General features: G+C 52.3%; 1 protein-coding gene across 2 annotated transcripts in view; it reads left to right on the plus strand.

The window, feature by feature from the left end:
* Nucleotides 1-6,107: 6,107 nt before the first annotated feature.
* CMKLR1 (chemerin chemokine-like receptor 1) overlaps nucleotides 6,108-15,664 on the plus strand; it is a 37,465-nt gene continuing 27,908 nt past the window's right edge. The window contains exon 1 of one of the 2 annotated variants that reach the window (XM_037052357.1): nucleotides 6,108-6,462. The gene's annotated coding sequence lies outside the window, so the exon portion shown is untranslated. The remainder of the gene's footprint in view (nucleotides 6,463-15,664) is intronic. The other variant, XM_037052358.1, reaches the window with a different exon arrangement.

Consider the following 15,664-nt stretch of genomic DNA (forward strand, 5'->3'; position numbering starts at 1 on the left):
AAGCAGCGTCTGGTTGAAGGTAACCCCTTTAAGTTTGCGTGGGAGATAGGGTATTGGGGTTGGGATGGGAAAACATTGGGCCGCTTGAGGCGGACGACCACGGGGGGCTGATGGGAAGCTATGGTTGGGGTAGAAGTGTCCCATACTTGTGGGTTGATGAGGGAAGGGGAAACAGGTAGAGCTGGAGGAGGAACTGGATGTTCTAACAGCAGGAGGATAAGGGGTCGGGTTTTGCACGATCTGGAGAGTGGCGCCTAATAATTGGAGAACATCCCATCCTAAAAGCGGAAAAGGGCAGGAGGGTATGACAAGGAAGGAATGGGAAAAGGGAAAGCCGTCCAGACTGCAGCTGAGTGGGGGCGGGCGGGGGGGGGGGGTGGCTCACCACAGGCGAGACAGGGTCCCGTCAACCCCCATGACCGAGATCTGGGAAGGTGTAAGAGGTCCTGAAAAAGATGGTAAAACAGAGTAGGTAGCCCCTGTGTCCACTAGGAAAGAGATGGACTTACCCGCTACCTGCAGCGTTACCCTGGGCTTGGTGAGGGTGATGGGGGTCTTTGAGTCTGGGCCACTTCAATTGCCTAGGAGTCTGAGAAGTTCCGGTGTGGCCAGGGAAGAGTCCACACCTTGATCGGCTGGTCCCCGTGTGGAGGCACCTGGGACGAGCCTCTAAGGGGACAGACATCCCTCCAGTGGCCAAGCTGTCGGCAATCTGGGCAAGGCTTTGTTGGTGGCCGAGGTTGAGGACACTGGCGGGCCCAGTACCCTTCTTTGCCACACTTGAATCAGGCCCTGGTGGGGTGTTCTTTGGCCCAGACTTAGGCTTCACCCCCGTGCCGGTGTTTGCCGCCAGCCGCAGGGCCGCTAGCGTGGCTTGGGTTTGCAGGACTACCTTTTGCTGTAGGCGAGCCTGGCGGGCAGCCTCAGCCTCTGCTTCCCAGTTATTGAAAACCTTAAATGCCGTATTTACCAGATCTCAGATGGGGGGTTGGGGACCATCCTCGGCCTTTTTTAGTTTCCTTCTAATACCTGGGGCCAACTGGGAGATAAAGTGAGTAGCTAAGACAGCAGCCCCAGCGTTAGAAGTCGGGTCAAGGCAGGTATGGAGCACCATTGCCTCGGTGAGTCTGTTGAGAAACAATGCCGGATTTTCTCCGGGGCCATGGGTGACCTCTCTGAGCTTATCGTAACTGATTGCTTTCTGGGCAGACTGGTGCATACCTGCTATGAGGCACTTGACCATTTGGTCACGGGGCCTCCAACCTGCCTGTCCTACCTGGTAGCCTCAGCCTGGTTCTGCCTCTGGCACGGCTTCAGCCCCTACTGGCATGAGGGGATTGGTGGCGTGGGTTTGGTCTGCATGAGCCCTAGCTGCAGTCCAGACGCGGTCGTGCGCATCTGGGGTCATGGTGGAAGTTAAAATGATGTATAGGTCATGCCATGTGACGTCATAAGCCTGGACTAGGTACTGGAATTCCCTGATAAAATTGGTAGGGTTAGTGGAGAACGAGCCTAGGCATTTTTCAATTGAAGAGAGGTCAGTTAGTGAGAAGGGGACATGGACCCGAACGAAACCTTCTACTCCTGCTACTTCCAGGAGGGGGCAAATGCGGGAGTCTAGGGGCTCTAGATTCAGGCGGGAGTGAGTATGTGAGCTGACCGGGGAAGAAAGGTCTTCAGGGGGAGGGGGAGAATCTGCTTGAGAGGGGAGGGCCGGGGCTGGAGTAGCTGTCAGTGGGATACGATGATGATGGTGATGAGGGGAAGCAAGATCTTCAGGGGAATCAGAGAAGGAGGAGGGAGGTTCCGGGGCAGTAGGCTTAGGAGGCCGGATGGGTTCAGGGTTCCCTCAGGCAAGGAGAACTTGGGCTGTGGAGCACTGGGCTCACAGATCGTGGCGGGAGCGCAAGGCCCAAATGCCCTGAATGTAGGGGACCTCAGACCATTTGCCAGTCCATCTGCAAAAATTATCTAGGTCAGTAAGGGTAACAAAATCGCAAGTGCCTTCAGGAGGCCAAGTTTCAGGATTATCGCACAGATATAACGTTTTCACTTGAGGTCAGGGTCACTTACTTCCAAATTTTTCAGAAGGCACCCTAGAGGTGACTTAGGATCTGGCTTGGACTCCTGTCCTCCCATTCCTGGTCTCACGAGGAGCAGCAGATGGGATTCGGCGTCCCTCAACCCAATCTGCTGATCTGGTCTGGTAAAAATTGGGGTCTGGGTCCAGGGACATCTCCTCTGGTGCCCAGAACCCCTCAGCATGGGAGGGCAGTCCCTCCTGGAGGGGTTACCCCAATGCAGCACTGTGGTTTTGGTGTGAGAGCAGTTTTTCCCAGCAGACGGGGGCCCGGAATGGGCATTTGGGGACCAGAGATTTAAGTGCAGTGGCACTTACCCTGGTTCTTAGTCATGACTGGTGGGGGGGCCGCGAGGCCTCCTCGGGGAGTGGGGAGAGGGGTGGTCTTCAGCAGACAACAACCCCTCCCGGGTTTTGGCACCAAATGAAAGGTTTTCTAGGCTCCGCTGAGGAAGAAATGCCAATCCGCCACAAAGTTAGGCAGTATAGAGCTTTATTGGGGTTTGCGCACCCGGGCCTGGTTCCCCGGCCTGCATAGTGTGGCCGGGGGAAGTCACGTCCAAGCAGGGGATATGGCGGGGTTTTATTTTGGTTGGCTCTCTCCGTGGGAGCTGGGGATTGGTCCCCTTTGAACAAAGTGGCAATATATCATCGGTGGCTTTCCTCAGGCTCAGGTTGCTATGCGGATGTCCGTGTTGGCAAAGCCCGCCCTTCCCGCTCTCTGGTTTGACGTCAGCCATCTTTTCCGGGTTGTAGTTCAGCCGCCATTTTGATTGTAGTTCAGCTGCCATTTTGTCCTACCCCGCCCATCCTGACAGCTGGTAAAACCCGAACCTCCTTTCAGCCTCGGCTTGGCTTGGGGGGCATGGGGCCTCCAGGAGGCCTGCAGTAATGACACTGAAGGGGGCGAGGCAATTTCCACAAGTCCAGCCAGAGACTGGATTCACCTGCTCCCCCCCCCCCCCAGGTCCCCCGTCCCGGGCACTCGATTGTCCTGGAAGGCTGCCTCTCTTCCTTCTCCTCTCCCTCCCTCCCTCCCTCATTGCTCTGCTCTTCCTCTTCCCCACTTTTGGTCTCCGCCTCTCTCTTCCTCCCCATCCCACCCCTCCTCATCCACAGCAGATGAGGACACTGAGGCTCAAGGTGGAAAGACTTGCCGCGGTCACACAGCTCACAGTGGCGGCGACAGGGATTCCATGAGACCCGGTGGGTGTGATCCTGAAGTCTCCCTTCGGCACCGCTGTTCTGTGGGTTGACGAGGTGACTTGTTCAGGGACCCGGAGTGTTTTCCTCATGGAAATGTCTCTATCACTGGTTTTCAAACTTGAGCAAAGTCCAGAATCTGCCAGCAGCTTGCTAACCTGCAGCTGCCGGCCCCCAGAGGGTGGGATTCTGCGGTGTGTGGTGACCTCTGAGCGTCTGCAGTTGTAACAAGCCCCCAGGCAAGGCTGCTGCTGCCCGCTTGGAGACCGCTGGTTTCTATTTATAATGACCTTTAGATGGCGATGTTTGGATTCCCCTGGGCATTGTGGAAATGCCTTCTTCTTTTGGACCAGGAGACTCTGGGGCTGCTGCTCGGCTGGGTGACCTTGGGCAAGTCCCTTGCCTTCTCTGGACCCAATGTTCCCATCTGCGTGGTAAGGCAGGAGCGGATGCTCTCAGTACCCTGGGCAAGCATGGCAGGGCGGGAGGAGAGGGCTTTGGAGTCAGGCTGGGCCTGACTTTGGACTCTGGGGAATTGTGTGACCTTGGGCAAGTGACTTAACCTCTCTGTGCTTCCACTTAGTATCCTGGAAACGAATGAGTTAGACTACAAGGTGTTAAGTGTACATTTCACCGAACAGTCGAGGATGGTGGAGAGAGAAAGATGAGGTTCTAAGGCTGGTCTGATGGGAAAGGACACGCCCCCTGACCTGCCCTCGCGTTTAGGCCCCAAAGAGAGCAGGAGAACCTCTCTCTCCTTCCTTCCTTCCTCCTTCTCCCTTCTTCCTTTTTTCCTTCTCTCTCTCTCTCTTCCTCTCCCCTCCCTGATCCCCTCGTCTCCTCTCCTCCCCTTCTCTTTTCCTCCCACACAAGTTATTTCCTGCAGCCTTAGCTTTGGAATCAGACCTGGGCTCAATCAGATCTNGGTGGAGAGAGAAAGATGAGGTTCTAAGGCTGGTCTGATGGGAAAGGACACGCCCCCTGACCTGCCCTCGCGTTTAGGCCCCAAAGAGAGCAGGAGAACCTCTCTCTCCTTCCTTCCTTCCTCCTTCTCCCTTCTTTTTTTTTCCTTCTCTCTCTCTCTCTTCCTCTCCCCTCCCTGATCCCCTCGTCTCCTCTCCTCCCCTTCTCTTTTCCTTCCACACAAGTTATTTCCTGCAGCCTTAGCTTTGGAATCAGACTTGGGTTCAGTCAGATCTGTGGGCATGTTCTGGGCACCCTTGCCAAGATGACTTCACTTTGTGGCCATGGCACCCTCATCTGAAAATGGACACGTGACTCGTCCCCTGGCATTGGTGGCGGTCCACATGATTGATTCCATGGAAAGCGCTTGATCCTGGACAGGCGCTCAGTAGGCCCTTCTGTCCATTCCTTAGGGTGGGGTCGAAGGGCTGGGCCCTGAACCAGACAGCTGGGATTCCATCCTTGCTGTCCCCTGACCAGCTGTTGGCCTTGGGCAAGTCACTTAACCTTTCCGTGTCCCAATTTCCTCACTGGTAAAATGGGGACAGAAGCAATAACTGCCTCCTGGGGTTGCAGTCGGGGTAGGTGGCAAGTGCCCGGCTCTCAGCTGTTTTGATGACTCCACTGATGAGGATGGGACGATGCAGACGATAAGCCAGGTGCTTAGATGAGGACAGAACAGGGGACAAAACACGATCCCTTCCCCAAGGGGTTCCCAGGGCCAGGGAGAGGCACCCTTACAAGCAGGGACAATATCACCTCGGTGCTGTGACTCGGGGGAGCCCAAGGGGCCCAGGGGAGCCCGGAGCACCCCCAAGGGGCAGGGAAGGCTTTGTGGAAGGTGGTCCCAAAGCCGAGACCTGAAGAGGGAGCAGAAGACCTTTGAATAATAAATATGTTCTTAAGAGTTTTTTAAAAGAAAATAATTGGGTAACTGTGGTTATTATAGCTACAAAGTTGAAAATAACCTAATCGACCACCAAGCAATATTGATTGAATAAGCTGTGGTTGGTGCCTGACTCATGAAATAATTAGCAGCTATTGAAAGAGGGATATATATATATATATATATATGTATATATATATACACACACACACATATATATATATTTATATAAAATCACTGAATGAAAAAGGCTACAACATGGCCCATAGGATCTGACTGGGTCATTTTATATTTATATATAACATATATGTATGTGTATGTTCACATCAGAGTGTTAATAATATTATTTATCTTGGGCATCAGGGTTTGGAATAAAAGCAGAATTTCTATTGAGATGATACAGGGTCTGAACATAGTCAAAAGTTCCGATGCGTGTTGTCGGCCAGCTCTCCAGAATGGGCATGTCCATGTGTGTTCCAATTACACAGGAGATTTTTGCTCCCGTATGACATTTTCTACAATCAAACATTGTAATCTTTGTTCATTTGATACTTAAAAAAAACCCTCTCGTTGCTGTTTTAATTTACAAAAGAAAAAGAAAAAGAGGGAGGCTACTCATCAGGCCAGACAGGAGCAGGAAGGGCGTCCCGGTGGAGTACACAGTGTGAGTGAAGGCCCGGGGTGAGGAGGCAGCCCCGAGGGGGCGGACTCTCCTCCTTAACTCTGCTCCGGGCAGCCCGTTGTCTGCAGCTCCTGAGGCCCTTGTGGGGAGCACTGGCCCCCAGCTGCTTGTGCTCCCGGTTTGTGCTCAGACAGTGGGCAGGGCTCCCAGCTGGGCTTGGCCACTGGAGGGGGGGGCGGGTCATCCCCAGCAGGCGTTGCCGCCAGCCACCGCCCACCAACCCAGTCCCTGGCTGGCAGGGACAGCGCCCCCCCCCCCCCACAGCCCCCGCTCTATGCAGCTGGCCACCCCCACCCTCACTCCGTCCAGTTTCCTGCCCCTCCCTCTGGCTCTCCTCCCTCCAGCTGTTTCTCTGGCAGAGTTTGCTCCCATTCAGGACCGAAGCCCCGACCAGCGAGGAGCTCGGGACAGACTGAGGTCTCTCCAGGAGCCCCTTCGGGGATGAGGGTGTCCTAGGGGTTGGGCTGGAGCCGCGCTCTGTGGGATTCGAGGAAGTAGAGGAACTGCTTTCTGAGCAAACAGCCATGGCCGAAGACCGGTGAGATCGGGGAAAAAGAAGTCAGGAAGCACAGGTCTCCTTCACAGCCCCGTGTGGCCAGAAGTCTTGGGGAGCCTTCCAGAAGAACCCGGGCAGATACCAGCCTCAAGGTACCGCGCTTGGCTCTGACACCACCCAGAGGGGCCAGGGAAGGGGAATACTAGTCTGGGAGAGCGGTTCTCTGCCTCTTCTTAAAATTTACTTTTTATCCAAATGGACGCAATTCTACGATGATTTTCAGATTTCCAAAGTCAGGCGTGCTCATTGTTTAAAAAAGTGAGATTTCAGAAGTCTAAAGTTTCTCTGCTCCCACGAGGAAGGCAGTCCCACGAGGGAGGCCACGGTTCCTAGGTGAGGAAGCTGAGGCTCAGAGAGGGGAGGGCACTGGTTCAGGGCTGGGGTCTCAAGATTGGGGTGATGTGAGAGTCTGCAGAGCCTACCTACCTTCTTTGCCGCTAGCTGTACGAACGCTCGGGGCACAAATGAAAGAAGGGCCCTAACCCAGAAGTGGCCTTTCAGGAGCCCTCTCAGTCCCTCCCTCCCTGGCTTGCCAGCTACCTGACTAACGACGTTTGCTGGGTGCTTGCGTCGTGCCCGGTGTGTGCACGTATGTAGACATGGATACACACACCTACTTGTTTCCCTGGTTCTTTAAACTGAATGTATTGGGGTGATGCAGGTTAACAAGATCCTACAGATACACACCCTCCGGGTAGTGCATTGCGTCTCCCGCCCACTTTTCCGGGAGCCCGGCTGGGTAGCCTTCTTGTGCTGCACCTTGGGCTTGCGCTGCCCAGCCCATCAGCCAGGTTGCTCTGCTCCACCAGCGACTGCAGGGTGCGGTCATCGCTCGGCGTGGCTGTTTCCTTCTTTTTCTCCCCCAGGGTTATAAACAGTACGGACCTGCAAGAGTATAGACCTGCAGTGACCGTGCTAGTACGTCATCTATGTCATCGTTGGGCGTGTGTTCTCTGGACACCTTTCCGGGGTGCCATTGCTGGGTCCAAGGTTGGCCTGTTTTTAAGGCAGTGGAGGCTTTCGGCCACCTGGTCCCCCAAGGCTGTGCTGGCTTGCACTCTCCTGGCGCTGTCCTGGGATGACGTATTCCAGCGTCACCCCTGCGGCTCGCTCTCCAGCTCTTAAAACTTCCCTGAGAAGCCCTGGCCGGGTGGCTCAGTGGTCTGGCACGTCAACCCGTGCGCCAAAAGGTCACGGGATTCCCAGTCAGGCCACGTACCTAGGTTGGGATGTGGGATGCGAATGGGAGGAAACTGATAGATGTCTCTCTCTCACATTGATGTTTCTCTCTGTCTCCGCCCCTCCCCCCGCCCCCCACTCCTCTCTCTAAAATCAACAGACAAAGCTTCCCTGCTGAGAAAGGTGAGAGAGCACCTGGGGCCTCACGTTACGTTTCTTTTTAACGCTGATTCGCCTGGATAATCGTATTGTTCACTTTCCTTTTATGATTACCTTGCTGAAGTCCATTCCCAGTTCTTTTTTTCCTGTTAGCTTGTTTAGCTTTCTCTGTTTGATATTTAAGAGTCCTTTGTATAGGAAGGGTATGAGCCCTTTACCCGTGTTCTCTGTTGAAGATATTCCACTCCCCGCTCTGTTTTCGCACTAGCACAGTTTAGCCATAAAGACCAGCTTTGCGCAAAATTACAAGCAAACAGCACTTAATAATTAAGTACAGTCAGCCCTCCATATTGCAAGGTCTACATCTGCAGATTCAACCAGCCGCAGATCAAAAATCAATCTTTGTAAAAAAAAAAGAAAAAAAAAAGAACAACATTTGTTATTGTTGACATGTGCTCTGTCTTTGGACCTGCAATGGATGCATCTGTACCAAACATATAAGCAGCATGTTCTGGTCATTATTCTCTAAACAACACGGTACAATGATTATTTATAATACATACCATTTATGTTGTATTAGGTATTTTAAGTGATCTATAGGTGGTTTGAAGGATGTGTTAGGTTATATGCAAATACTCCACCGTTTTATATAAGGGACTTGAGCATTTGGGGTTTTCGTGTCTGTGGGGGTCCTGGAACCCAGTCCCCGCGGGACATGGAAGGGTGACTGTAGCTGCTCTTGGACGTACGTCTGTTCAGTCTGACCTGTGTGGTTAAGAGGACGGTGAGACGGGGCTTGGGCCCTGAGCCTGCTGTCTCTTTTCACGCAGGCCATAGTGTCCCTTTTGGAATCCCCTACTTTCTTTTTCCTCCTTGCAGCTCTTGCCTTCTCTCCTGCTTCCTCCAACTTGTGCAAAGGAAAAATTTCTCTAAATGCCTCTGCTGCCAAAATGAACAAGATTGGCTAATTCAGGCCTCTGCCGGCTGGAGGTGAATAGCTCAGCATTTTCTTAAGAAAGAGATTTAACTTCAGCTGTCCATGCACAAGCGGTGGGGCATCAGGCACCGGGATGAGTTATTCACCTCTTGGTACACAGGGACCTTCTCTGGACTCCTTCAAACGTTAGAAATAGATAAGCTCGACTTTGGGTAAGTACGTCCCTCTTGGGCTGAGCCCTTCTGAGAATTCCCCCTGCAGCTGCGCCAAGGCCTATCTGCACGCGACCCACCCTCCAGGTGCCTGAATTTCCTCTGTCACAGTGCCTGACACACTGTGTTGTCATTGCTGGCCCTGCTGTTCGTCTCTCCTGCTGGCCTTTTGGGCTCCTTGGGGCCTGAACGGGGTGTCATTCTCTCTCCATCCTCAGTCTCCAGCACAAGACCTGGGATGTAGTAGGTGCTCAGTGAATGTTCATTGAATAAACAAAGTAGCCAGGCCTCAGTTTCACCATCTGTAAAGTGGGATGAGGGAGTTATACTAACGTTTCATCTCCTAAATATTTACTTAGGAACTCCTGTCGGTTTGTACGCTGTTTTATTGTGATGATTTCTTGAATCCTCACGTGGCTATATGATAAAGGTACTATTGATATGTCTGTTTGACAGATTAGGAAACTGAGTCCTGGAAGGGGGTTCTGATGTTAGACCTCCAGAGAGGCAATAGAGCACTGTGGCTGTGGGGTTCACCTGTTGGGGGGGCTTGATGCTGGTCTGCCACCTGGCAGCTTAGGGACCCAGAGCCAGTGATTTCTTATGTTTACACCTCAGTTTCCTCATAAAATGGGAATGTGAATAGAAACTACCTCCGAGGACTATTAAAAGGTTGAATGAGATGATACATGAGGGGGAACTTCGCAGAGGGCTTGTCGTGTGGAAAGGGCTCTATACACATTAGCCGTTATTCTGTTACCATTTCTATACTACCAGTCTATCTATACCTATGGCACCCATCTGAGCCCAGTAGAAATTATTATTACTTTCTTTACCAGTAGATTATTAATGCCAAGTTCCTGCCTGCCGGGGTACAAGAAAACTAAAGGCTGATTTCATTCTCTTTGAGCTACGCTGCACGGGTGCAGCTATCACCGCCAGTGTTGAGGCTATGAAGTAGACTCAAGACTTCTCAAAATGTAACCCTGGAATTACTGTCCTTATGATTGATAACCATGAGTATTTCTTAAAGCTTCAGTTTTCTGACTCAGAATATCTGAGGATGAGCAGCGTGGGAGTCTGCATGTTGAACCTGCTCCCAGATGAGCCTGATGCACCCCAAAGCTGAAGAGTCCTCAAATGTCTCCTCTTTTTGCCTTTGCCCAGGTCTCTGGGCTCTTTGCTGCACACTGAGGTTTTTTTGTTTTTTGTTTTTTTTGTTCCTTTCTAAGCAAATGTCTGTGTACTTCTTGCAAGTCAACATGTCCTGTGTCAGCAGTTGCGGCCAGGAGGCAAGATGGAGAAGAAGTGAAACTTTGCTGGGTCGTACCGCAGAACGCTGGATCATGTTAGCAGTCACCCAGCGTGCAGACTAGGAAAGTGTTCCAAACCACAGAAAATCCATGAAGAAGCACAAGTTGGAAACAGATAGAAGTGGTGTTGGTCTAGTTGAGACAGAGGCGGGGGACTCCAGACCGCAGCTCGCTGGACCTCACTCCCTTAAAGGGCCCCTAAGGACCATCAGCGCTCTGTGGGGCAGGCTGAAAATTGCAAACCCACTCCAAACCATCATGAGACCAAAGTTCTTGACCTTTGCTGCATGTGCTCTGTGGCCTTAGGCATGGTACTGTCGCTCCCCGGCTGTCATCATTGGTAAATGAGGAGGTTGAATGTTGTATTTGTCTGGGCAGGAGCTGTAGTAACCGCTCGACCAAAGACATGTATAATGGCTCAGTAAGACAGACGTTCATTGTAAGGCAAGTATTTCTGATTGGAGGGGGGTCCTCTTCCACTCAGCGATTCAGTGGCCCATCTCATGTTCCTACTATCCCCTTCCTTAGACAGAGTCCCTGATGAAAGCAAGCATGGGGGCGGCGTGTTTGCTTCTAAACTGCCTTTCACGACATCTAAGAACTAATCATGTGAAAATTCTGTTTGGACGGGGGTCTGGGACATGGAGTTCTGGGCCAGGGTGGCTTCCTCCCAGCTACAGTTGCGCACTGTAGCGGGGGGAATGGAGTTGTGTGGACAGCTGGCTGTCTCTGCCACAGATACGGTGGCTTCTTGGGTCTCCCATTCTCTGAATCTAAGTCTCCATGTTCATTAGTTCATCTTAAAAGTTAATATGGTAGCGATGGGCCCACAAATACTTCTCTTTCCTTGAGATAATCCCCATCAAATATCACAAGTAAATTCCAACCTTCCAGACCCCTAAACATGGATTTCCCTGGAACGTGGACAACTGCCACTCTCTTTCCCTTCTAGAAAAAGGAAACAAGAATCACAGTTTTGTTGTGCACGGCACATTTGCTGAGTCAAAGGTTTTCATATCCAGTATCTCGCTTCATCCCCTTACAACTCTCTATTGAAAACCTTTAGGATCATCGGCCCCCATTTTACAGATAAAGAAAGTAAGGCTCAGAGAGGTAAAGGGGTTTGCCCGAGGTCACATAGCTCATGAGCAAAAGAACTGGGATTTGAAGGAAGGAAACGCTACTCTTGCCATAGGGTCCCATTCTGTGTGTCTGTGTGTATGTGTGTGCATGTGTCTTAAGGTAGGGTTTTCTTGGGCTGTACTTCCCCAGCGCTGGGCATAGGGGAAGTGGAAGTACAGGAATCACTGTCCAAGCCCCTAGCAGGGGTCAAACTTACTGATTGCAAGGCAGCTGGGTGGTTGTCCTGGCCCGAGAAAGCCCGGTGTGAGTCAATATGATAGCCACTGCCCAGAAAAAAGGAAGGAGATGGCGTATGAGGACATACATTTGGCGCCAGTGGGTCCTGGGTGACCCTGAGGCCTTGATTAAGCCAGGCACGTAGTGGGTGCTCAGGATCAATTTCCTGTATGAAGAAACCTGTGGGGGAGTGAAAGCTGTATTAACGTGAGAACTTAGGATGAATCAGGCCCAGTTCCTGTTCTTAAGGTCTCCAAGGGAGGGGAAGTGACCTTGGAACACACACTTTCATTCATTCACTCAAGAAAACATTTATTTGCGCCATCTGTGTGTGGCACTCCACAGAGCAGCATGACAAGAAGGATGGGAGTGTTCACCCCGATTTTAGAGATAAGGGAAGTGAGGCCCTGATTGGCTAAGTGACATTTCCAAGGCCACCCGGTGGGACACGCACTTGGGGCTCCCGGTTGCCAATCTAGGATGTTTTCTGTCCTCTGGCTGAGGGGGAGGCCCTAGGCCGGGCCTGGGATGCAAGGAAGGAGGGTTGGCAGCCACTTTGTGCCACATCTGGACTCCGGGACATGCTGGTTTCGGGCAGAACTAGGATATTTAGCAAAGTCAGTTCTCCTTTAGAATCTATTTTTGCAGTGATGGGCACAAGCGTGATAGAGAAAGAATGGAATTTCTTGCCTGGCTGGATGGAACTGGGAGGCAGAATTCTGCAGGGAGCTGTCAGAGAGAGAGATGTCAGTGCCTGGTTGGCCTCTGTTGACAGAACATGGTCACAGACCCCACAGCCAGCTACTCTAGAGTTCAGACCCCAGCTTTGCCCCTTAACCTCCTGGAGCCTCCGTGTCCTCATTTGCAGGGTGGGGACAGAATCAGTGCCTATGTCACAGGATCGTTGTGGGATTAAATGACTTAATGTATGTGAAGCACTGAGTATAGCTCACGGTCAGCTCAATGAAAGCCTTTTTGGTTTGGGTTTTTTTTTTTAAAAAAGATTATTAGTTATTTATTTTTGGAGAGAGTGGGGAGGGGAAGGGGAAAGAGGGAGAGAAACATCAATGTGTGGCTGCCTCTCATGCGCCCCATGCCGGGGACCTAGCTCGCAACCCAGGCATGTGCCCCGACTGCGAATTGAACCGGTGACCCTTTGGTTCACAGTCCTGCCCTCATTCCACTGAGTCACACCAGCCAGGGCAGTGTATCTGTTTTTATGCTCAGGAAAGCAGGCATTGAAATTCGCCTTTGCATAGCTGAGGTGCTGTGGGCATCTAGTACCTGTGACCTTGGATTCCTAGGCTAGAAAAGACCATTTTAGCCAGTCTGCTGGCTTCATGCCTCGCCCTGGGGAGAAGTCCAGGGCTCCAGGGGTGGGAGGTGAAGCACCACCCACCACAGACACCCTCTGGTAATCTTGGAAGTACCAGCAGCTGACTCAGTAGGGTGGTCAGCTGCAACCCAGGCAGAATGTGGGAATCGGTTCTGCTTTCTTGGGGTACATGACTTGGGTCCTCTGATCCCCAGCCCTGGGCTCATGCTGAGGGCAGCTCTTGTGCAAGGAGGTGGGTGAGTGGGTGGCTGATGCAATACTCAACAGCCAGCATACTCGGTGTTTCCTTCTGCAAATCATGGATCAGGGAGCTGGGAGGCCAGAGAGGGTGTGATGTCATGGGGCAGACCTGGGGTCTTGTCCTGGGCTTGGCACCTACCCCCAGGGTGAGCTCCCACAAGTCTCGTCGCCTTTTTGAGGCTTAGTTTCCTCTCACAGCTGTTCAGAGACTGTCTGCAGGGCACTGCCAATGACCTGGGGTGGTGAGTAAGGGCAGGGGACATTCAAAATAAGCGTGTCCCTTGTCATATGAATTTGTTTGAACGGGGCTCAGAATCTGTGACTCTCTGGATGTGAGCTGAAGTTGAGAGCTCAGAGAGCCAGTGTAGGGAGGTCCTATTGCGTGGCTTAAAGCAACACAGACGTATTATCTTAACGTCCTGGGGGTCAGCAGTCCAAGTGCATTTCACTGGGATAAAAGCAAGGTGTCAGCAGGGCTGAGTTCCTTCTGGACACTCCAGGGGACAGTCCAGTCCCTTGCCATTTTTTGTTTCTAGAGGCCACCCACACTGGTTGACTTCTGGTCCCTTTCTCCAGCTTTGAAGCCAGCAGTGGCAGGAGGAATCCTCTCACACCGAGTCACTCCGACCCCCCTGCCTCCCTTTTCCATTTATGAGAACCCATGTGATGATGTAGGGCCCACCAGGATAGCCCAGGCTAATCTCCCCACCTCAAAAACCCTTCACTTGATTACCTCTGCAGAGTCCCTTTTGCATGTCAGGTGACATAATCTCAGGTTTCCGGGGTTAGGACAAGGATATCTTGGTGGAGGGTGAGGGGGGTGGGCATTGTTCTTCCCATGACAGTGAGGCATCTCGCAAACACCCATCTGCCTGCATCTATTGGGTTCCTGACTTTGGACACTAAGAGTTCAGGTGGCCACTCTCATACACACAGTTGGCTCCGCAGGGCACCGACCAATCAGAACAGACATGGATGTAAACAACCAATGAGGCTGTGCCAGGGTGCACAGGGTGGTTGTCACGTGCAACCAAGGCCCCAGGGTACAGCATCATGGAGGTTGGATTGAAATCCCTGCTCCACTACGTACAAACCCTGTAGCTCTGAGCAAGAGAGTTTTCTCATCGGGGAAATGGGATAACAATGGTGACGTGCCGTCCACAGGGTGGTGGCCTGAGTTAAGTGCCGAGCAGGGTGCCTGGCACCTGCTGAGGGGCTCCGCATGTATCCGTGATCCCAGTGCAGTTTTGGTTCCCAGGCTGGGCCTCTCTTCCTGATATGAGAACCCTCTATTTGTGCTCCAGGCTGGGGCGAGGTTCTAGCCTGGCTCAGAGAGCAGAGCAACTTCCTGTTCCCTCGAAGGAAGAGGGCTCATTGTGGAGGATGTGTGTCTCCTGGGGGGCGGCTGCACCAGCTGCCCAGGCAGCCTTGTGTTCAACTGCAAGAGTCTGAGGATCTGAGGTGGCTTTAAGGAGGGACATTTCGGTCCCCACAGCTGCAAGACCCTGGAGCCCTGTGTTGTACCATTCAGCGTGGCTCAGTTTCTTCCAACTCCCTCTCTTTCTGAGTTTCTCTTTCCACATCTGGCCTTGCTGCTGAACGCTCTCTCCTCCTCCCTCTGAGTTGCCTGTTTAAACAGCCCAGAGGGACCACATTATCGGTTCACTCGGTCTTGCCAGAGTTCCCATTGGGTCCCTAATGAGGTTCAGGTTTCCCTCTGATGAGGAGGTAATCCCCTCTCAATCTGCAATCTTCATTTCCTGCAGGTCCAAGACAGCTCTTGAACTGACATTGAACTAAGTTGACATTGACCTTGGCGTTATCTAGTCCAGGGATAGAATTCTGTACTCCTTACTCCTGAGCTTCGGCATTCGGCAGGGATCACGGATTCGATCACGTCTCTAGCTGAAACAGAAAGCTTCCGTAATTTCTCCCTGTGTTTCCAATCATCCCGAAATGTGCTGGTTTGAAACAACGGGCTTGTTTGAGATCCTGTACTTGGGTGGAGTTCTGCAGGGATGGCTCATCTTCATTCCAGGGGGTAGCAGTGGGTCGGTCGGGGGCTGTGTTCAGCTGGGGGTTCGCCCAGGTCAGGGGCGTTCAGGGTGGCCTCACATCCTGCCGGGACTCGGGCTGTCTCTGTCTACGTGGCCGGGCTGCATGGACTTCTCTGCCTGCAGGCTCAGGGCTTGGGGACAGCAAGTAGAAGCTGCCAGGCTTCCTGAGATACAGGACTGGGACCAGCACCGCCTCACTTCTGACACATTATGTGGGTCACTGCAGGTCACCAGGCCAGCCCAGATTCAAGGGGAGGAGAAAGAGAGTCCGTCCTTTCAATGAGGGAAGTGTCGTGTGTTTATTTATAGGGGGTAGGACCATCCATCTTTAAAGACAATCTACCAACCCGATGTGGCTTTAAAAACGGATTCATGACAGTGATCATCTGAGACAATTATTTGTCACCCCTGCGTGTTTTCATCCATTCAGGCTGCTATAACAAAATACGACAGCCTGGGTGGATTCTGCAAGGCAGAGATTCGTCTCTGACAGTTTGGGAGG

The sequence above is a fragment of the Sturnira hondurensis genome, unplaced genomic scaffold (genome assembly GCF_014824575.4).
Source record: "Sturnira hondurensis isolate 20B ecotype Veracruz unplaced genomic scaffold, ASM1482457v3 Scaffold0007406, whole genome shotgun sequence".
Taxonomy (NCBI): domain Eukaryota; kingdom Metazoa; phylum Chordata; class Mammalia; order Chiroptera; family Phyllostomidae; genus Sturnira; species Sturnira hondurensis.